The sequence below is a fragment of the Elaeis guineensis genome, chromosome 4 (assembly GCF_000442705.2).
Source record: "Elaeis guineensis isolate ETL-2024a chromosome 4, EG11, whole genome shotgun sequence".
NCBI lineage: Eukaryota > Viridiplantae > Streptophyta > Magnoliopsida > Arecales > Arecaceae > Elaeis > Elaeis guineensis.
The window spans coordinates 129,531,154-129,553,465 of NC_025996.2; the positions used below are offsets into that span (position 1 = coordinate 129,531,154).

Below are 22,312 nucleotides of genomic sequence, written 5' to 3' on the forward strand. Positions count from 1 at the left end.
ATACCGAGGTGGGTTCAAATATGCAGATCTATGACTTATTCATTCTTGGGGAGAGGAGGTGGAACATTGCCTCCACTACTCATCTTTTTGGAGACCGTCTTGCTAAAAAGATTCAATCTTTGCCGATTCCTAGATATAATACTTTTGACAGGAGGGTGTGGTGTTTTACCTACTGCTCGATGGCAAAGGCCAAGGATCTTTATGATCTCTATAGAGTTGAGTCTGATTAGAGGTTGGATGATGCATGGATTTGGAGATTGGGCATTCACACGAGAGTTGCTCTATTCCTTTGGAAGGGGGCTTGGGGTCACATCCCATTTAAAGGGTCTTGAGTAGATGGGGGATGAGCCTTCCTCTAAGTTGCGATGTTTGCTCAACCATGGAGGAGTTAGTGGCACATGCACTATTTTAGTGTCCGACGGTGGTTTTGGTGTGGGAGCTATTGGATACTTTGGATTTTTGAATCTATGACGCTGACTAAGACCTTTCTTGCTTATCTAAGGGGCTGCATGAGCAGAGCATCTATTAGATGTTAGGATATCAAGATTGTATATTTTGCTTACCATCTCAGGCTTACCAGAAATGTCATAATATTCGAGAACAGCAATCAACCATTGAGATTTACATTGGAGAGGGCTTTTATTTAGGCAATAAAAGTTATTTATTCACATTCCATTGGAGAGCCTATGATGGCTTGAAAAAATTGGGACCCCTTATAAGCTCATGTAGTGACCTGGATGATGTTCTTCACTTTGTATCCCCCATACTCGAGCTTCCTTAAGGTGAACTTCAATGGTAGTATAATTGATGGTGGTAGCAGAGGAGACATTGGCTTTGATCGGAGGTCTTGACTCCCCATTCATTGCTGTTGGAGGTAGTCAGATAATGATACCACCATCCTTGAAGCCGGTCTGTGGAGGGCACTTTGGGCAGGTGTTAGTATGCTACACTCTATCTATGATCTAATTCTATCCACTTGGAGGGGGGCACTGCTATTGTGATTAATTGGATCCAAAGGTAGTCTAGGGTAGCAAACAGACACCCCCTGATCTAGGACATTTGGCAAAGACACACCTTTCTGTTTAATCATGTCTATAGTGTAGCAGACAAAGCTACAGACTAGTTGTCTCTTTTGTGGCATCGCATTCTAGCGATGTATTGTGGGCTGGCTATATGATCATGCCTCTCTTCTTCTGTGACATTTTTTTTTTTGATTTTATTAGATGTATTCAGAATGAAAATATTATCAGAGACTAGATTCATGAGAAGAGCCAAAACCAGATTCTTCAATAACAAGATAAAACAAGGAAGAATTCATATTTGTGAATAATAGCATGCACCTTAGCAGCCTGCAAAACATTTGTTATTTACATATAGGTTTGAGTCTAGCATTGAGTATCATGACCTGGATTTCATAGCCTTTTGTTTGCAGGGAATAACAGATGTTGGCTTCATCGGGAATCTAAGAGCTCATTCTTACATGATGGAATATAGCAGTACCTTTTCATCGAAATATGTACTAGTGCAAGCATTATCTTATGAATATAATGTCACAAAGTTTCACCTAAGCTAAAGAAGCTGAATGACTTGCTCAGAATTATTTGGTGTTCATATTTAACAAAGAATAAAAGATGAATATGACCATTTAATTGGATATTATTTTAGGTCTCTGAGTGAAGTGAGAAGAGAGGAAACAACAAAATATAACGATTACATTCAAAGTCCACTAGTGACCTAAATTCAAGAAAATCAACAATCTTCGAAGAGGATTGGATCCTTGCCAGTGGATGGAACAGTTTACAAGTAAACAATGACACTTTAATGAAACTATGATTCTTCTAGTTCTTCCTAATGATGCCCCTCCCATCCTTGGGTATTTCAGGCAGTGAAAGATCACCGTCCAACAACTGCATCACTTGGTGCATGGTTGGTCTAGCTGCAAGTATAGGATGTGAACAAAGCAATCCAATCTTTAAGATCAGTTCTGTTGGGGGATACCCACCGACCGACCGACCGGCCGACCGACCGACCGACCGACCGACCGACTGGCCGACCGACCGACCGGCCGACCGACTGGCCGATCGTCGGTCGGGCGACAGGCCGACGGACGCCATCAGCGGCTAACTACGGCCATTCCACGGTCCATTCCCGACCGACTAAACCCAGAGGTCTGGTAGCCGACCCACATGAAGCTCGCCGACCGACGGAGGAGTCCGACGCCACTCTGCTGGCCACCGACCTGGGGTCGGCCGACTCCACCTACCACCTACGGTCGCCAGACGTTGTCAGCCCTGACACGGACATGCGGCACAATTACCTAGGGGCATTGTCCCGCCCGGGGCCGGGTCAACCCTGGCGATTAGACGGCTACACGGCGACATGACGTTTTCACGGCGGCTCTGACAGTCTACAGTGAGTTGACAGTTCCTCACTTGTCCGCGCCATTAATGACGGCGCCATACCTAGCTCCACTATATATACCGGAGAAGGCAACAGTGCAAAGGATCGATCCGCCCGTCTCTCCCACATACGCAGGCTCGCTCCTCCCCCTCACTCTCTCTTTCTCAGAGCTCTCTGTCTGCATTTCACTGTTGCCCAGTCACCTCTCTGACTTGACCGTCGGAGGGTCCCCGCCGGAGCCACCTCCGGTCAGTGTGGACTTCCTTTTTTTTGCAGGCGCTCGTTCCCGGCGACCAGGCGACGAGGGGATTGGCCGCAACAGATTGGCGCGCCAGGTAGGGGAGCAGCATGACAAAGACAAGAGCTCAACGATCGAGAGTCACTGGGTCGGCCAGGCGCTCTTCCCGCCGGGAAGAAGCCTCCCCGCCCCCACCGGCGGCGGAGCCTAGCTCTCCGCACCCTGCAGTGACCACGGAGGCCCAGATCGCGGCCATCGTACGGCAGATGACCGTACTGACCGACGCAGTCAAAAGCCTCCAGCAACAACCGGCGGCCCGACCTATGCCTTCCAGGAGCAGCCGCCGACGACCGCGCCGATCCCTGTCGCCTCCATGCGAGCGCCCCCAACGGCGCTCCCACGGAGAGGAGGAGGTACGACCATGGCGCGACGACCGACGGTCCCAGCGGCCCTCCCCTTCCCCGTTGGAACGGGCAAGGAAGGAGAAACGGCCGCGCATACCGTCGGCCTCCTTTTCAGAATCTTCCGGAGGCTCCACCCCTGGGGTCTCCCAGCATCGACGAGCGGACGACTACGAGCGACGGTTCGAGGAGATCGACCGCCGACTCGCCCAACTGCAGATGGACGGCCAGAAGTCTTCGAACGACGTCGACTTCCAGACCGCCCAGCCTCTCTCTCGACTGGTCCTCGACGAGCCGATTCCCAGTCGGTTCAAAATGCCGAACGTGGAGCCATACGACGGCTCCACCGACCCAGTCGACCACCTCGAGAGCTATAAAGCTCTCATGACGATTCAAGGGGCAATCGACGCTCTTTTTTGCATCGGCTTCCCCGCCACACTTCGCAAGGCTGCCAGGGCTTGGTACTCCGGTCTTCGATCGGGCAGTATCCATTCCTTCGCGCAGCTCGAGCACTCGTTCGTGGCCCATTTCAGCACCAGTCGAAAGCCACCGCGAACGTCGGATAGCCTTTTCTCCCTCAAGCAGGGGGAAAACGAGACGCTCCGACACTTCGTGGCGCGATTCAACGCGGCCACGCTCGAGGTCCGGGACCTCAACGAAGACATGGCGGTTTCAGCCATGAAGCGGGGCCTGAGGTCGTCCCGATTTACTTATTCTCTGGACAAGACCCTCCCCCGAACATACGTCGAGCTACTGGAGCGCGCATACAAGTATATACGCGCGGACGAAGGAGTGTCCGACCGATGCTTGGTCGAGCCCAGAGGTCCGAAGGAGAAGCGAAGAAAAGGTCGGGAGCCCGCCGAACCAAGCAGGCCCCCGGCCAATAGTCGGCTTTCTCCACCCCGACAGATCCAAAAATCACCGCGCCGACAGACTCCGAGGCCGGTGCGTCCCAAGTATGACTCCTACACTCCTCTCTCCGCTCCCCGTGCGCAGATCTTGATGGAGATCGAAGGGAAAGAATACCTGCGACGGCCTCCGCCTCTGAAGGCAAAGGGCCTCGACCATCGGAAGTACTGCCGGTTCCATCGGAGCCACGGCCACGACACCGAGCGATGCATCCAGTTGAAGGATGAGATCGAAAATCTCATCCACCGGGGGTATCTCGGCAAATTTCGAAAGGGTCCGCCGACCCGACCGACTGCCTATCGACGCCCCCAGCCGACTGAAGAGGCGCCGACTAACCAGCCGACGGCTGGAGTCATCAACATGATCTCCAAGCGGCTGGGATCGGGGACGTCTACAGGGGGGAGCCGACGAAAAAGCCGCGCCCGGACGACGTGATTACCTTCTCAGAAGACGACGTTCGGGGCATCCAGACTCCCCACGACGACGCTGTTGTTGTGTCGGCGACAATAGCCAATTATGATGTAAAACGAATTTTTGTTGATAATGAAAGTTCGATAAATGTTTTGTTTTACTCGACCTTCTCCCGAATGCGACTACCGACTGATCGACTTAGTAGGGTCTCCACGCCCTTGATCGGCTTTGCCGGAGACACCGTCACAACAGAAGGAGAAATCACCCTGCCCGTGACGGTCGGTACCGAACCACGGCAAAGCACAGTCTCCCTCATTTTCGCGGTCGTCCAAGTTCCTTCGACCTACAACGCCATACTCGGGCGACCCGGATTGAACGCCCTCAGGGCGATCGTCTCGACGTCCCATCTCCTTGTTCGATTCCCGACCAAAAACGGAGTCGGGGAGATGCGCGGAGATCAACAGCTCGCCCGACGATGCTTCCAAATCTCCGTCCAAAGCGACGAGACAAAGGATCCCCTGACAATCGACAAACTGGATCAACGGGAGGAGGAAGAGCGGGGTTCGCCGGCCGAGCAGCTCGAGGCGATCCCGATAGGAGAAAATCCCGACAGAAAAGTTTGGGTCGGGTCTCAATTGTCCGACACCGAACGCCACCGACTGGCGGAGCTGCTGACGGCCAACGCCGACATATTCGCATGATCGGCAGCAGATATGTCGGGCATCCCTCCAGAAACAATTACTCACCGACTCAACATCGACCCGACAATGAAGCCGGTGAGGCAGAAGAAAAGGTCCTTCGCCCCAGAAAGGCAAAAGGCCATTGACGAAGAAGTGGACAAGCTGCTCGAAGCAGGCTTCATTCGGGAATCCACGTATCCCGATTGGCTCGCCAATGTCGTCATGGTCAAGAAAGCCAACGGGAAATGGAGGATCTGCATCGACTATACCGACCTCAACCGAGCATGCCCGAAGGATAGCTTTCCACTCCCGAAGATCGACCAGCTGGTGGATGCGACGTCCGGATTTCGACTGCTCAGCTTCATGGACGCCTTCGCCAGGTACAATCAGATCCGAATGGCGCCTGAAGACGAGGAGCACACCGCATTCGTGACCCCCAAGGGCCTCTACTGTTATCGGGTGATGCCCTTTGGATTGAAGAATGCCGGCGCCACCTACCAGCGACTCGTCAATAAGATCTTCAAAGACCAGATCGGGCGTAACATAGAGGTATACGTGGATGACATGCTGGTAAAGAGCACGCAGATCCCGGACCATGTTCAAGATCTCGAGGAGACCTTCCGCACCCTTCGACGACACCGAATGAAGCTCAACCCGACCAAATGCGCTTTCGGGGTGACCTCAGGGAAGTTCCTCGGATTCCTCGTTTCTCAGAGAGGGATCGAGGCCAACCCTGAGAAGATAAAGGCAATCCTCGACATGCGTCATCCGAATGCCAAGAAGGAGGTCCAACAGCTGAACGGAAGAATCGTCGCTCTTAGCTGATTCATTTCCCGATCAGCTGAAAGGTGCCTCCCGTTCTTCAAGACCCTGCGCCAGGCGAACGGTTTCTCTTGGTCGGATGAGTGCGAACAGGCCTTTGAAGACCTGAAAAGGTACTTGGCTTCCCCGTCGCTGCTCGTGAAGCCACAGGTCGGGGAGACCTTGTATCTCTATTTGGCCACGTCTCTCGAAGCGATTAGTTCGGTGCTCGTTCGAGAAAACGAGTGCCGAACCCATCAGCCCATCTACTACACCAGCAAAGTGCTCCACGGCACCGAAGCTAGATACTCGGAGACGGAAAAGATGGTTTTCGCCCTGACCGTCTCCGCGCAACGGCTCCGACCATACTTCCAGGCCCACGCCATCGTGGTACTCACCAACCAGCCCCTGAGGGCCGTACTGTGCCGACCCGACACATCTGGACGACTCGCTAAGTAGGCGATGAAGCTTAGCGAGTTCGACATTCAGTACCGACCGAGGCCTGCCTTGAAGGCTCAGGTCTTGGCCGACTTCATCGCCGAATGCCCGACGACCGACCGAAGGTCGGGAGCTGAAGGCCCGGGACGAGATTCGGTCTCTGAGCCAGACCCGATCTCCACCTGGGTACTCCACATCGACGGAGCCTCCAACGCTCAGGGAAGCGGGGCCGGGCTCCTGCTCACGAATTCGGATGGGGTAGTCACCGAATACGCCCTCCGGTTCGACTTCAAGGCCTCCAACAATCAAGCCGAATACGAGGCACTCCTCGCGGGCTTGAGGATGGCGAAGGAACTGGGCGTCGACAGCCTCCGGGCATTCTCCGACTCTCAGCTGATCGTGGGGCAGGTCAAGGGCGACTTCGAGGCGTGAGATCCGACCATGATCAAGTATCTTCAGAAGGTAAAGGATCTCGTGGCCCGCCTCGAGCATTTCGAGATCTCCCACATCCCCAGGACGGAGAACGCCCGTGCCGATGCCCTCTCCAGATTGGCAACGTCGGCCTATGATTCTTTGGGTCGGACGTTTGTCGAAAACCTCCAACAGCCGAGCATCGATCGGGTCGAAGAAGTACAGCAGCTAACGTCTGAACCAAGTTGGATGGACCCGATCGTCCGGTACCTGTCCGACGGGACCAGTCCCGAAGATCCCGCGGAGGCCAAGCGACTCCGATGGTCGGCGTCGCAATATGTGATCATGGACGGCCGACTCTACAAGAGGTCGTTCTCCCTCCCTCTGCTCAGGTGCTTGGGACCGACCGACGCTGACTACGCTCTCCGAGAGGTTCACGAAGGAATTTGTGGGAATCACTTGGGGGGCAAGTCCTTAGCCTTCAAGGTCTTGCGACAGGGCTACTACTGGCCGACCATGAGGAAGGATGCGGCAGAGTTGGTCCGAAGGTGCGAGCCATGCCAGAAGTATGCCAATATTCAGCACCAACCGGCCAGCCAAATCACTCCCATTGTCGCTCCATGGCCCTTCGCTCAGTGGGGAGTCAATATTCTCGGCCCCTTCCCACCGGTGTCAGGCCAGAGGAAGTTCATCGTTGTCGCCATCGACTACTTCACGAAGTGGGTCGAGGCCGAGCCCTTGGCGCAGATCACCGAGCAGAAGATGGAGGACTTCATCCAAAAGTCCATCATCTTCAGGTTCGGATTGCCGCACACCATCATCACCGACAACGGACGGCAATTCGACAACCAAGACTTCAAGGACTTCTGCGCCAGGTTCCACATCCGTCATCGACTAACTTCAGTCGGGCACCCACAGTCCAACGGTGAGGTTGAGGTGACGAACCGAACCCTGCTCCATGGACTCAAGACCCGACTGAACGAAGCCAAAGGTCTCTGGGTCGACGAGCTGGGCTCCGTCCTATGGGCTTACCGAACGACCCCCCGTGTCCCGACCGGGGAGTCACCGTTCAGTTTGGCCTACGGGACAGAGGCTATGATCTCGCTCGAGATTGGCCTGCCGTCTTCAAGGGTCGAGCAGTACCACGAGCCGGACAACTCCGAAAGCCGGAGGGCCGACCTAGACCTTCTCCCCGAACTGCGAAATAAGGCTCAAATCCGAATGGCCTCATATCGACAGAGGGTCGCCCGGTACTACAACGCTAAGGTCAGACCAAAGCTCTTCAGGCCTGGCGACCTAGTCTTGAGGAAGGCGGAAGTGTCGAAGCCCTTGGACCAAGGGAAGTTGGCTCCCAACTGGGAAGGACCCTACAAGGTTGCTGACACCTTCGGGCCGAGGGCCTACCGGCTGGAGACCCTTGAGGGGAAGCCCATTCCCCGGACTTGGAACGCCGACAACTTGAAGCTGTATTACCAGTGAATTTTGTGGTTGGAATACAAGTTCAGTTTTAAATTTCGGAGTCCTGATCCTTCGACGTTCAACGATCCATCGGCCCCTTACCAGGACCGATGCACCTACGGGAGTCGATACTCCTTCGACGTTCAACGATCCATCGGCCCCTTACCAGGACCGATGCACCTACGGGAGTCGATACTCCTTCGACGTTCAACGATCCATCGGCCCCTTACCAGGACCGATGCACCTACGGGAGTCGATACTCCTTCGACGTTCAACGATCCATCGGCCCCTTACCAGGACCGATGCACCTACGGGAGTCGATACTCCTTCGACGTCCAACGATCCATCGGCCCCTTACCAGGACCGATGCACCTACGGGAGTCGACAGCCCACGCGATTGTTGTCGCGACTTCCGACCAGGCTGCGGCCAGTCGAGGGATATTCGGCTTACCACCATTTCCACACAACGCGACCTTAGTCGCACCCACAGCTTCCCGACCGATTGACGGTCGAACGAACGACATCCGGCTTGCTACCATATGTCGGACGACACAGAACCCGACGCAAGAGCTTGGGGATCCGACTTACTATCGCTCCCCCGACACTGCGCCAGTCGATGTTCGACTGAACGCATCTACGGAAGTCCGACTACCGAACCTTTACCAGGTTCGGTCGGCTCCCGACTTAACAGATGCGCCCGACCGGCGACTTCAACTATTGGAAGCCGACCTAAAGTCGGGACACAAGCTACTTCAGAGCTGTGCAAGTCGGTTAAGTCCTACCGACTTACCCGAGTTGGCGACTTCTCTAAGTTGGTAACTAGGGTTCGACATTACAGCAATAAGAGACATTTCAAACAAAAGACACAAGAAAAGACAATTTCATTCATTGATCAAAGGAAATTACAAAGTCGGGCCGAAGCCCGATTACACGTATTTTCAAAAAGAAACAAAAAGAAGACGGTCGGCTGGACCGATCATTCGTCCTGGTTGATCTCTTCGACCGACGGAGGATCGGGAAGGATCGGCGTCTCGACCGTGAGCGGCGCTGGGTCAACGGCAGAAGGATGTCCTTCAGTCAGCAAGGGACCTTCGGTCGGCTCCTGCTCCGGGACGGCTTCCTCCGCTGGGATGACGCCTCCCGACAGCTGGTCGGCCTCCTCTTCGGCTCCCTCCTCTTCGGCGAGTAGCGGGATGACTCGGCTGACGTCCACCTCTGGGTACAAGGCATGGACGGCATCCCGACCGTCCTCGAACCCGACCCGGTAGGAGGCGAAGCCCGACTCGAGCATCTCCTCCTTGTACCGGTCGGAGGCCCGGAAGTCCTCAACCGCACGATCGGCCGACTCCCTCGCTGACCGTGCCTCATCCTCAGTGTGGGCCAGCTCCTCCCTCGCCAACTCCGCCTCGGCCCTAGCAATTTCGGCGTCAATCTGGGCGATGGACAACTCCTCTTCGGCTTCCGCGAGCTTCCCCAGGCTGACCCGAAGTTGCTCGCGTTCCCCTTGGAGTTCGGAGGTGGCACCGTCCCGTTCGCGTCGAAGACGACGCACGGCCCGACCTTTGTGCTTGGCCTCCTTCTTGGCCGACTTCAGTTCGGCCATAAGCCGGGAGACCTCGTCCGTCAACTTGGCCTCCCGGTCGACCGACTCCTGCAGTTGGTCGACCAGCCTCGCTCTTTCGGCCTCGGCCGCCGCCGACCTTTCTTTAAAGGCTGCCCGAACGTCGCCGAACCTTCGGTATCCGGCCTCCAACTCAGACATGGTGAAGATCAGCTGCCGACGGAAAAAAGCTTCGTCAGAATTATGTGGCAAGCAAAAATTCTTCTAAGGAAAAAGGTGACGCGAAGCTTACCTCAACCATTGTCGGGTAGAACCGCGACAGCATCTCGGTCACCTGCCGAGACCGCAACGACTGCACGTCGGTAGGGAGGAGGATCCCCTGGCACAACCTCCTCGCAAGGTTGTGGTCGGCCAAGGCCGATGCACCCTCAGGGTAGTATGCGCTGGGGGGCATTGATCTCTCCTCCTCCGAGGGCTCCATCGGGGCTTTCCCCCGATCAGCTGCCCCGACCGATGGGGCTGGCAGCGATGGGACGCTGGAGTTCGACCCGGCGCCCCCCGTTGCGCCGGCGGACGCCTCCGGACGATGTTCGGCTTCCCGAACGTCATCCGGCTCCACCCGCGGCGAAGCCGCCGACACTCCTTCGGCCACTTCCTCGGTCGGCCTCTCTTCGACTTGGACAGTCGGAGCCGCGAGGGCTATGATCGGCTCCGACCCCTCGGTCGCCGACGCTTCCACGGTTGGCGGGACTGGGGTTGGTCTCTTGGAAGGGCGCGAAGGGCCAGCCCCCGACGCTGGCCTCTTCCTCGCGGCGGCAAACTGACGAATCTCGGCATCGGTCGGCCTCATCCTCGGCGGTGTCCCTGCAAAACCGACCAGTGTCAAAGGCCGGACCAGAACTACCCTAAAGCCGAACAAAAAGAAAAGCTGGGGGATCGGGCGATACCTATTCGGGGGACCAGACTCAGGCCGGCATCATAGAGAGCTTGCTCGGTAACAAGCTCCCTCTGCTTCGGGACCGACATGTCTTTGAGTCGGTGGAAGTCCTCCCGGTCGTCCGCATCGACCCGACTGTTGTCGTTGGCCGCAGTTCGGGGTACACCCCAGCGGGAAGGAAAGCCCCAAGAAGAAGAAGAAGAAACAAAAAAGAACTGGTTCTTCCATCCATGAATGGATGATGGAAGACCGGTTATGAAAGCAAGACCCTTCCGGGGGTTGAAGAGCCACCACCCTCGGGCCTTAGGGTGGGGTCGGAGCACAAAAAATGCCCGGAAGAGGGAAACGCGAGGGTTGGTCGGCAAAAGCTGACACAACAACGCGAAGGAGATTATCAGACGAACAGAGTTCGGCGCCAGCTGCGCCGGACAGAGTCCGTAGTAATCAAGCAGATTCCGGACGAACTCCGGAATCGGGAGCCGAAGACCCGCGCGAAGGTCTTCGACATACAGCGCCAGGTCGCCAGGCGGAGGGTTGTTGACCCGACCGTCGGCCCCTGGAGCGGAGAGCCGAAACTGCTCCGGGATGCGATAGTGCTCCCGAAGCTGATCGACATTCGGCCCCGAAAGCGAGGAAGCCTCATCTTCCGGAGCCGATCGAGAGTCGTCGGTCGGGTTCCCCGACCGAGCTCCCTGGGTCGGTTTCCTGGTCATTATGCAGGAACCAAAAGAGCAGAAAGGGAAGAAGAAGGAGAAGAGGGGACCACGAACCCGATGGACCCTCCGGAAGTGGAGAAGAGCTCTGCCCGCGACGACCGAGAAATCGCCCGGACAGAGTTTCCCCCAGCAAATGGCGAGTGTGGGTCCTGGGTCCGGGAGGTCCTATATATATAGGGCCGACCGACGGCCGAGATGCTCCCGCGCCAACCAAAGACCTCCAGATGCGCGACGCGTGGCGCCCGCCGGTTGGCTGAGGATTCGACGCGCTTCGTCCCGGGACGCCCGCACCGCCCTCATTAAATGCCGGAGCGGACGCCGGCCAACCACCATGACACGCGGCGCGCGGGGGTTGGCTCCGCAGTCGGCCGCCCGCGCCGGTCCGCGTTCCCGATGGGACGCCTCGCCCGCGATCGGCGCCGAATATCCGATCGACTAACGCCGTATCGTCCGGCGCCCGATCTTCTGACACCGACGTGACGACTGACGACGACAAGACGTGGCGTCTGACACCTGACGCCGGCGCGACTTCTGGCATCGACTAGACGTTCGGATCACTTGGGATTCGTGAGGTGTCTGACAACGGATCAGCCGGCGGTACGGTCGGATCTGCACATGCGACAAATCCACTCCCAGTCGTCCGGTCTTGCTACCCGAATGAAGGCATCGGCCAGCTCTCCACCCGACTTAGGAGTGGAGGGGGGCAACTGTTGGGGGATACCCACCGACCGACCGACCGGCCGACCGACCGGCCGACCGACCGACCGACTAGCCGACCGACCGACCGGCCGACCGACTGGCCGATCGTCGGTCGGGCGACAGGCCGACAGACGCCATCAGCGGCTAACTACGGCCATTCCACGGTCCATTCCCGACCGACTAAACCCAGAGGTCTGGTAGCCGACCCACATGAAGCTCGCCGACCGACGGAGGAGTCCGATGCCACTCTGCTGGCCACCGACCTGGGGTCGGCCGACTCCACCTACCACCGTACGGTCGCCAGACGTTGTCAGCCCTGACACGGACATGCGGCACAATTACCTAGGGGCATTGTCCCGCCCGGGGCCGGGTCAACCCTGGCGATTAGACGGCTACACGGCGACATGACGTTTTCACGACGGTTCTGACAGTCTACAGTGAGTTGACAGTTCCTCACTTGTCCGCGCCATTAATGACGGCGCCATACCTAGCTCCACTATATATACCGGAGAAGGCAACAGTGCAAAGGATCGATCCGCCCGTCTCTCCCACATACGCAGGCTCGCTCCTCCCCCTCACTCTCTCTTTCTCAGAGCTCTCTGTCTGCATTTCACTGTTGCCCAGTCACCTCTCTGACTTGACCGTCGGAGGGTCCCCGCCGGAGCCACCTCCGGTCAGTGTGGACTTCCTTTTTTTTGCAGGCGCTCGTTCCCGGCGACCAGGCGACGAGGGGATTGGCCGCAACAAGTTCCACTTCCCCAAGATCATAATCACCTCCCAGTGTTGCATCTGTAACCTCTAGAATTACTCCATTCCTCCAACTCATCCACACCCAGTCCACCAAATGAAGATCCGATGATTCTTGCTGCATTATTGGCCTCCTTCCACAGACAACCTCAAGTATGAAAACCCCCAAGGCGTAGACATCAGTGCTCGTAGTTGCCCTCCCTGTTTTAGTGAGCTCTGGAGCTATGTAACCAAAAGTTCCACCGCATGAGTGATTTGAGGATTGCTACCACGATCATACAATCTTGATAGTCCAAAGCCTCCCAACTTTCCATTCATTTCACTGTCCGGTAAGACATTGCTCACTTTTATATCTGTGTGTATAACAATCTGCTCCCGCTCTTCATGCAAGTAGAGCAAACTTGAAGCCACACCTCTGATATTTTTTAGTCTCTGACTCCAGCTAAGTGTTGTTGGCTTGTTTGCATCATAAAGGAACTTGTCAAGACTTCCATTGGACATGAACTCGTAGACCAAAATGAGTTCCCCTTTCCTACGGCAATAGCCAAGAAGTTGGATCAAATTGCGGTGGCGGAGTTGACTGTTACTCGCAATCTCGCCCACAAACTCCCTCGTTCCTTGCTTAGAATCATGAGATATCCTCTTCACAGCAATTTCGGTTTTTGAGGTGGGTAGCTTGCCTTTGTAGACAAAAACCACCAACTCCCAAAAGATTTTCTTCTCGAAAGCCTTTGGTAGCCTTGAATAGTTCTTTATATGAGAATCTGTGAGTTCTATGTTCTGGCTCCCACTCTTCGAGAACTTCGGCATATCTTGCCTTTCTTCTTATTATGTAAGCAATGCAGCTGGCAGTTATAGCTTTGAACACCACTACTCCTATGGCCACCCAAATTATCAAAGATGCTAGTTTTCTTCTATGCCTTCCGGAAGGAAGTGAAGGAAGGCTGGACAGGTTGAAGGCAGCCGCTGGCCCATTCATCTTAAAGCTCCAACCCAGAACATAATGGGATGTTAGAATGGAGCCTGTAGAAGAAGAAAAGCCAACATACATGGTGTCTAATATTACAGAGGACAGATTAACTAAAGAAGACAACAATGGACGCGCGGCTTGGTTTGGGCACACTGATGGGGGATATTGTTACATTTATCTTTCTGTCTAGATTGCCATAATCTACCCAGACCTGCATAGGTTTCCCGCTTATGAGGCTGAGGTTCTTAAAGTTGCCAATTCTCTCAATGAAATATGATGCTGGTGCGGCGATTATGGACCTTAATCCATTGACATCAATTCCGACATGGTTGTCGTCAATGTCTCCAAACTCCATGTTGGAGATGGTGTCCAGCTCAATGGTAAGGACATGGTTTGATAAATTGCCATTATTGGAGGAGTTGAAGAGACCAAGGTATTGGTTGGTCATAGCCCCAAGGAACCCCTCGTTTGGAAAGAGCACAAATGCAAGTCCATGGCCGCTCACATCTGGATGTTCGGGGTGTATTGCGAAAACAAAGCAAGTAGTGAGAATAAACATTGCCGTCCGAGGTGTTCTTAAAACGCAGTGGCACTTTGTGGAATGTATAACCTTGCCGGTTCTTTGTACTGTTGGTTAATCGCAGAAGGCCATTGGGTGTGATCTCTGCTACGCCATCAAGGTATAAGAAGTTTGAATTAGGATGGATGGAAGCTTGGGTCAAATACCTGACCTAGGTTGGAATCAAATCTAGGTCTCTTGTATCAATGCACCAATTGGCACCTCCAACCTATAAGAAGTTTTAATTTGTATCAGGATTTAATCAGAATATCTTTCAGAAATTCCTGTTCATTTTTGTGCGCATGGAATATAAGGATTGCTACCCAAGATATCATACGTCCTGTAATAATGAAAATGCAAGTTTTGACAATCAATCTCTTTTGGACCACTACAGTAACGTCAATTTAAAGTACTCTAACAGAATGGGCGATCATAAATTTATGCCATAATTCAGGGAAATGAGGGTAATATGACCTTCATTTAATCCCTATGGTTGCATTTGGTAGCTGGCAATCTAACGCTTTGATGAAAAGGAGGAAGAAGACGCATAAAACAAAAAAAAAATGGCAAAGGAAGAGAAAAATCTCTTATGTGGAATTTTAATTCAATAACATGAATAAACTGACTACAACATTGGCCAGGATGCCTTATTGCGCGCTCTCATTGGCCTGTCAAACAATTGAATTAAATTTCAAAATTTGCAATGATGGCAAAGTAGTCAGCCTTGTAGAGCTCGAAAAGAGCTATCTGAAATGAGGTCAACTTAAAAATTTTGACATCGGATGATAAAGTTATGACCATTCTAGCTCGACAGTATCAGAACCCTATAAAAATCAATGCTATCAAGTCGATCACGCATTCTTTCTGGTTCGATCCTTCAAATCCATATATCTGATCGCTATGATGTCTGTGTCATCCTCTCCAGGCTGAAAAAAATTCATCCTCGAGTTAGAAGCCTCCTTATATGATGAATCATCTGTATAAGAAATTAGATGCTTCACGTTGAATACATTAGAGATTCGAAAATGGCTGGGCAGCTTCAACTTATAGGCATTGTCATTGATCTTGCTGATTATCTGGAGGGGACTGATCTTACGTTGACTCAACTTGTTGTATTCTCCCACTAGATATCGGTCCTTAATCAGAGCAGCCCACACATAGTCGCCAACCTCAAAAGTTATTTTCTTTCGATGCTTGTCCGTGGCCTCCTTGTATTTGGCGTTGCTGGATTCAACCTGTTGTTTGACTGACTGATGGATAGGTTGAAGTTCTTCAATCCAATTTTCATCCTTTGCACTAGGTCATCTTTTGGAAGTGATGGGAGTTAAATAACCTAGAACACTACTCGGATTCGGTCCATAGACAATGTGAAACATGCTGTAGCCTGTGGTCTCGTTCGCCGAATGATTGAACGTGAACTCAGCCTGTGCCAAGACAAGTCCCGCTGCTTTAGGTGCTCACCAGCAAGACTCGATACATTTTTCCAGCTCTTGTTGATGGACTCGGTCTGACCATCTGTTTGAGGATGGTAAGCTGAACTGAATTACAAAGTGGTTCCCAATCTTTCTATAAACTCTTCCAGAAGTGACTCATGAACTTTGTGTCTCGATCAGATATCATGGATTTGGGCACTCCATGGAGTCATATAATCTTTTTGAAAAATAACTGAGCAATGTTTGAAGCATTTATGGTCTTGTGACAAGCAATGAAGTGGGCCATCTTGGAGAACCGATCCATGACCACAAGGACTGAATCACTCCTCCTTTGAGTCACAGGCAATCCCAACATAAAATCCATGCTAACTTTTTCCCAAAGATGATCAGAGATAGGTAAAGGAGTGTATAGCCCAATATTGATTGCCATCCCCTTAGAAACTTGACATATCTGGCACGTTGCACAGAGCAAGTCACATCACGCTTTATCTTGGGCCAAGAATATTTGCTATGGATTAATGTGAGAGTCTTATCTCTGTGGAAATGACCTTCTACATGAAGCTCCTATACTATCTTCTCCCATAAAGAGCAATCAGAGATACAAAGCAGTATACCTTGAAACAAGAAGCCATCAAGTAATTGGAAATCGATTTGTTCATGAGAATGTACCTCTTATAGAATTCAGCCAAAATCTGGATTGCTGGCATAGAGGTCCTTCTAGGTATCAAATTCAATCACCTCCACACAAAGAACTTGTAGCAGCCTGGCTGTTCGGCTTAGTGCATCTGCCATCCAATTTTGAGCATCAGATTTGTACTTCAGAACAAAGTAAAACTCCTGCAAGTAATTCACTCACTTGATATGCCTGCGGCTCAATTTTTCTTGTCCATTGATGTACTTCAGGGCTTTGTGATCTGTGTATCAGAAAAACTCCTTTTGGACCAAGTAATGATGCCATTGCTTATGTGCACTGATCACTGCTTAAAACTCCACATCATAAGTTGAATAATTCAACTTGGATCCGGACAACTTTTCACTATGGAAGCAAACAGGCCACCTCTCTTGACTGAGAACTCCACCAACCCCTGTAGAAGATGCATCACACTCTGCCTCGAACACTTTGGAGAAATCTAAAAGGACAAGGACATCAGCAGAGGTGATCTTTTCTTTGATTTCTTCAAAGGCGGTCTGCACCTCAGGTGTCTACTAGAATCTCCTCCCTTTCATGCAGTCAATCATTAGGGACATCATAGAAGAGAAACAATAGATGAATTGTGGTAGAAGGATGCCAAGCCGTGGAAGCTTCAGACTTCAGAGATGCTGCACAACGTTGGCCAGTTCTGAATAGTTTGGACTTTCATTGGATTAGCCCACAGCCTCTCCAAGGAGACGATATAGCTAGCCTAGAAAAGTTAGGCTATCTCCCACAAAACTGTACTTCTTGGGATTGGCAAATAACTTCTTTCTCCTCAGTATGCTAAGAACCTTTGCAAGGTACTGCAAATGATCTTCTAAAGAAGGACTGTGGATAAGTATATCATCAAAGTAAACCACGATGAATTTACCAATGAATGGTTGCAGCACATGGTTTATGAGCCTCATGAAGGTGCTTGGTGCATTAGAGAGTTTGAACGGCATCATCAGCCACTCATACAGGCCTTCCCTTATTTTGAAGGCTATCTTCCACTCATCTTCAGGTTTGATGTGAAACTGATAGTAGCCACCCTTCAGATTGATCTTGGTGAATACCTTGGCCCCAGCAAGTTGATCAAGCATGTCATCCAGCTTGAAAATCAAAAACTGATATTTGATAGTGATCCAGTTGATAACTCGGCTGTCTACGCACATGCACCATGAAACATCTTTTTTTGAAACCAGCAGAACAGGAACCGCACACGGACTCATGCTTGGATGGATGAATCTCTTATCCAATAGCTCTTGGATCTACCACTGCAACTCCTGATGTTCAGCTAGACTCATGCGGTATCCCGATTTGTTCGGTAGACGCAACTTGGGAACAAGATTGATATGGTGTTGTATGTTACTTTCTGATGGTAATCCTACAGGCAAGTCTTCAGGGAATACATCAGTAAATTTTTTAAGTATAGGACGTACCAGGGATAGGGTGTCTCGCTCAACCAACTCACCCTTTTCACCACTGCTAGCAAGTAGTCGGCTTCCATTGTTTCCTTCAGACAGGTGTGCTTCATCAGAATGTTGATGCTGGTCTCTACTTTATGTTTGGATAAGTCCTTTTCCTTCATTAGTGCCAGGGTGATCTTCTGATTATCTTTCTAGAAGGTATAAGTGTTTCAACGGCCATCATGAATAACACCACGATTATACTGCCACAGTCTTTTCAGGAGTAGATGACAAGCATCCATTGCAATATCACACCATACCTTATCATAGTACTTCTGCCCAATAGAGAACAAAATAAGGTAGTGACTGTCAACAATCACCTCACTCCCCTTTTGAAATCAAGACAGCTTGTATGGTCGCAGGTACTTCTCGGTGGCTAGATTCAATTTTGTAACAGGCTCTTGGGAGATGATGTTTTCATAGCTTCCACCATCTATGATGACTTTGCAGACCTTCTTCTTAATGGTGCAGCAGGTATGAAAAATATTGATCTATCTTCAATCCTCTTTTCTTCTCTTTTGGGAGCAAGTAGGCTCTTTCGAATAACTAGAGCCTCCCCGCTATCGTCAAACGGCAAGGAGTCATTCTCTTCATTATCCATTTCATCATAAATAGGCTCTTATTCTTCCTCAAATGGTTCTCCTTCTTCAATTAGCAGCTACCTTCCGAGCCATCCAACGGGCTTTTTACAATTGTTCTGCATGTGTCCAATTTCACCATAATTGTAACACTGTAAATTCGATGATCCAGCCGGAGTTGGATTTGAGGATCTTGTATCTGCAATATGAATAGGAGTGTTAGTAGTATTATGCCGTATGTCCTCCTGATTTTTTGTCACTTGATTACTTCATTGGAGCATATCAGATCTAGGTATAGGTCTACGCTGCAGTAACAACAGCATGGTGGTACATCTCTTTAATAGTCCATAGGGTGTGGAGCCACAAAGCATCTTGAATTTATAGTCATAATCCTCCCAGGTACCTCGCCACCATCTGTTTCTCATTCTCCGCAAGGTTATTCCTAACCACAAGTTGGTAAAACTCTTCCGTGTAATCATCCACAGATCTAGAACCTTGTTGCAGGTTCTGTAGGCATTGGTATAAGGATTGCATATAGTTGAAAGGTAAAAACTACTCCCTCAATACTTTCTTCATCTTCTTCTAGTTTTGGATTTTTGGTTTGCCTCTGTGCTCCCTGATTTTCTTCAATTGTTGCCACCATGCAGAAGCTCAATCTGTCAATTTTAAGGTAACAAATTTTACCTTTTTATCATCAGATACCTCCTTGTACTTGAAGATGCACTCGATCTGAGAAACACCTCTATCTGCAGACCACCTGAATATTCAGATAGATCTACTCTTATAGAATCAAACCAATGGGTTGATCATTCGAACAAGTCATCATGACCTTCTTGCTGGCATGTGAGAAGACTCCTGTGAAAGGAGTTTTTGAAATCTGAAAACTCTCCTTCAGATCTGCGATCATTAGATTCTGCCTCGGATCTTGCATCCCATATTTTTAACAGCATAAGATGCATAGTTAGATCTGCTACTTGTCTCCTCAAATCTTTGCACTCCAACATCAAGTCCTATTCCCATTGCATGATTTCATTATGGGTTGCTGCCTGATTTACAGGTTGGTTCTTTTTGCAACCATCACTCACCATTTGGACTACAGGAAAGAACTCCACTCATGAGTCTATTGGGCTCTGATACCAACTGACATAGCTTACAGCCACGTTTCAATGGAAAGGAGGAAGAAGACGCACAAAATAAAGAAAAATGGCAAAGGTAGAGAAAAATCTCTTCTGTGGAATTTTAATTCAATAACTCGAATAAACTGACTATAACTTTGGTCAAGAGGCCTTATTTATAACTAAAAGCCTTAATTCAACTAAAAGAAAGAATTCAAAATAAAATAAAATAAAGAATAAATCAAAAGAAGACTCCATGTCAGACTAGGATTTTTGTGTGCTCCCGTTGGCCTATCGAATAATTGAATTGGGCTCCAAAATTCTTAGTGGCAACAAAGCTACCAACCTTATAGAGCTCAAAAAGAGCTTTTTGGAATTGTGTGAACTTAAAGATTCTGACATCGGATGATAAAGTTATGGCCGTTCTAGCTCGATAGTGTCAGAACTCTGTAGGAATCGGTGCTGTCAAGTCAATTTCGCACCCTTTTGGATCCGATCCCTCAAATCCATATATTTGGTCGCTATGACATCTGCGTCACAATCTATCCAAATTGCTGGTAATTTAATATGGTAATCTGGATTATTGCATTTGGTATGCCTTTTGGGTGGTAATTCAGATTGCCTCATGGAAGGCAATCTAGTTTGTTTTGGAGAAGGGTGGCTATCCAGATTACTACTTCTTTGGTAACGTTGTAATAAAAATTTTGAACAAAATTATCCTTCAAAAAAATCATACAACCCATTGCCCAAACTTCCTCCCCACCCCCCTTTGTGTGCACCTCCGGCCCACGGCTCCTCCGCCCTTGTCTCCCACCACTCCCCCGTAGCTTCTTCATGCCCATCATGTCCTAAAAATAGTGTATTGATTTACTTAGAAATATATATTGATTTACTAAATGGTTAATTTACTCAGTGTATATCATCTAAGTATGTAGTGTGTATCAACAAAAGGCATGTTCTAGTTATGGGCCCACACAATGACTAGAAGTCTTTGCTTGCAAGATAGTTGATTCCTGGAAAATTAGTTGAGGACAGAAAGTAGTGAAGGCCCATGCGATGACCGGAAGTCTTTGCTTGGAATATAGTCTTTTCTTGCAAAACGTTCTTTTATTGAGCTACAGTTGACCACATCCATGATCAAACAAGCTTATGATTTAGTCATCCTTAATGAAGCACACGTGATGACTGGAAGTCCTTGCTTGCAATATAATTATTTTTTGGAGATTTTCTTTAAACGACTAGAAGGCCACATCCAATGCCTAGAAGTCCTCGCTTGTAATATAGTTGGCGCTTGAAAAGTTGGGAGAGAATAGAAAGAAGTGAAGGGCCCATGCAACGACCTAGAAGACTTTGCTTGCAGTATACTTGGTGCTTGGAAAGTTCGGAGGGAACAAAAAAGGTGAAAGGCCCTTGCCTTGACTTGAATTTTTCTTCTTTAGTAGAAAATGACTTGAATTTAAGATATTATCTCTTCCTTTGTGGTGAAGGGACAAGTAGGCAACCAAGGCATGCTTTGAATTTTCTCTTCTTTCGTTCTTCCTTGCAGCTGTCATCTCTACTATATGTCATAGAAATTTCTAGGATGCATGTCCATAGATGTTTGTTTCTCTTGTACACAGCAAGCAAAACAAAATAAAAAAAATATTCAAAAGGAAAAAAAGGGAAAATGTATTTGTTTTTAATATGAGAGCAATACTAAAAAGATAATTAATTTTCCAAGTGCTTGGGCTTTGTCTGCAGCAAATTTTTCTTTCCTCCCTTATATTTTTCAATATTCCTTGAACACAAATTATATATATAATATAAGGGGCAGAATTGGATAAGATCGATCGGATTTAGGTTCAAATTCAAATAGATCAAAATTAAACAATTGGAGTCCTATATCGATGATCCAAACTATTAGATGTGATTTACTACTCAAAACTACCCGGATACCAAAAATCCTATAATTTGAAATTTTCTAGCCTATACATCAAGTAGTTAAAAAATATATCTAATTCAATTTCATTTAGATTGTTCAATTTTTGACTATTTGATGCATAGGCTAGTATCTCTAAATCATATAATTTTTGTGCGTAGATAGTTTTGAGATAGTATATTACATTCAATAGCTTGGATTCTTGATGTAGGAACCCTATTATAGGTTTTGACATGATCAAATCTGAATTCAAATTCGATCGACCTAATCCTAACCTACCTCATAATATAATATAACATAATACACATGCATGCACGCACACACACACTATACATACACATATACAAACATACATACATATACATCCATGTATATATCCACATACTTGTGTATGTAGGTATTTGGACAAGCACATACAAATAACATATATATATATACATATATACATATGCATCCATCCATACATACATACATACATACATACATACATACATACATACATACATACATACATACATATATATATATACATACATGCATACATACATACATACATACATACATATATATATATATATATATATATATATATATATATATATATATATCTGTATGTATGTATATATGTATGTATGTATGTATGTATGTATGTATGTATGTATGTATGTATATATGTATATATGTATGTATGTATGTATGTATGTATATATGTATATATGTATGTATGTATGTATGTATGTATTCAGTTCCACCCTTTCCTTTGTTCGAGTTAGAGGAGTCCAACTCCAGT

General features: G+C 49.3%; 1 pseudogene; it reads right to left on the reverse strand.

The window, feature by feature from the left end:
* Positions 1-1,246: 1,246 nt before the first annotated feature.
* Positions 1,247-16,199, reverse strand: LOC140857399 (L-type lectin-domain containing receptor kinase IV.2-like; annotated as a pseudogene).
* Between the last annotated feature and the right edge of the window lie 6,113 nt (positions 16,200-22,312).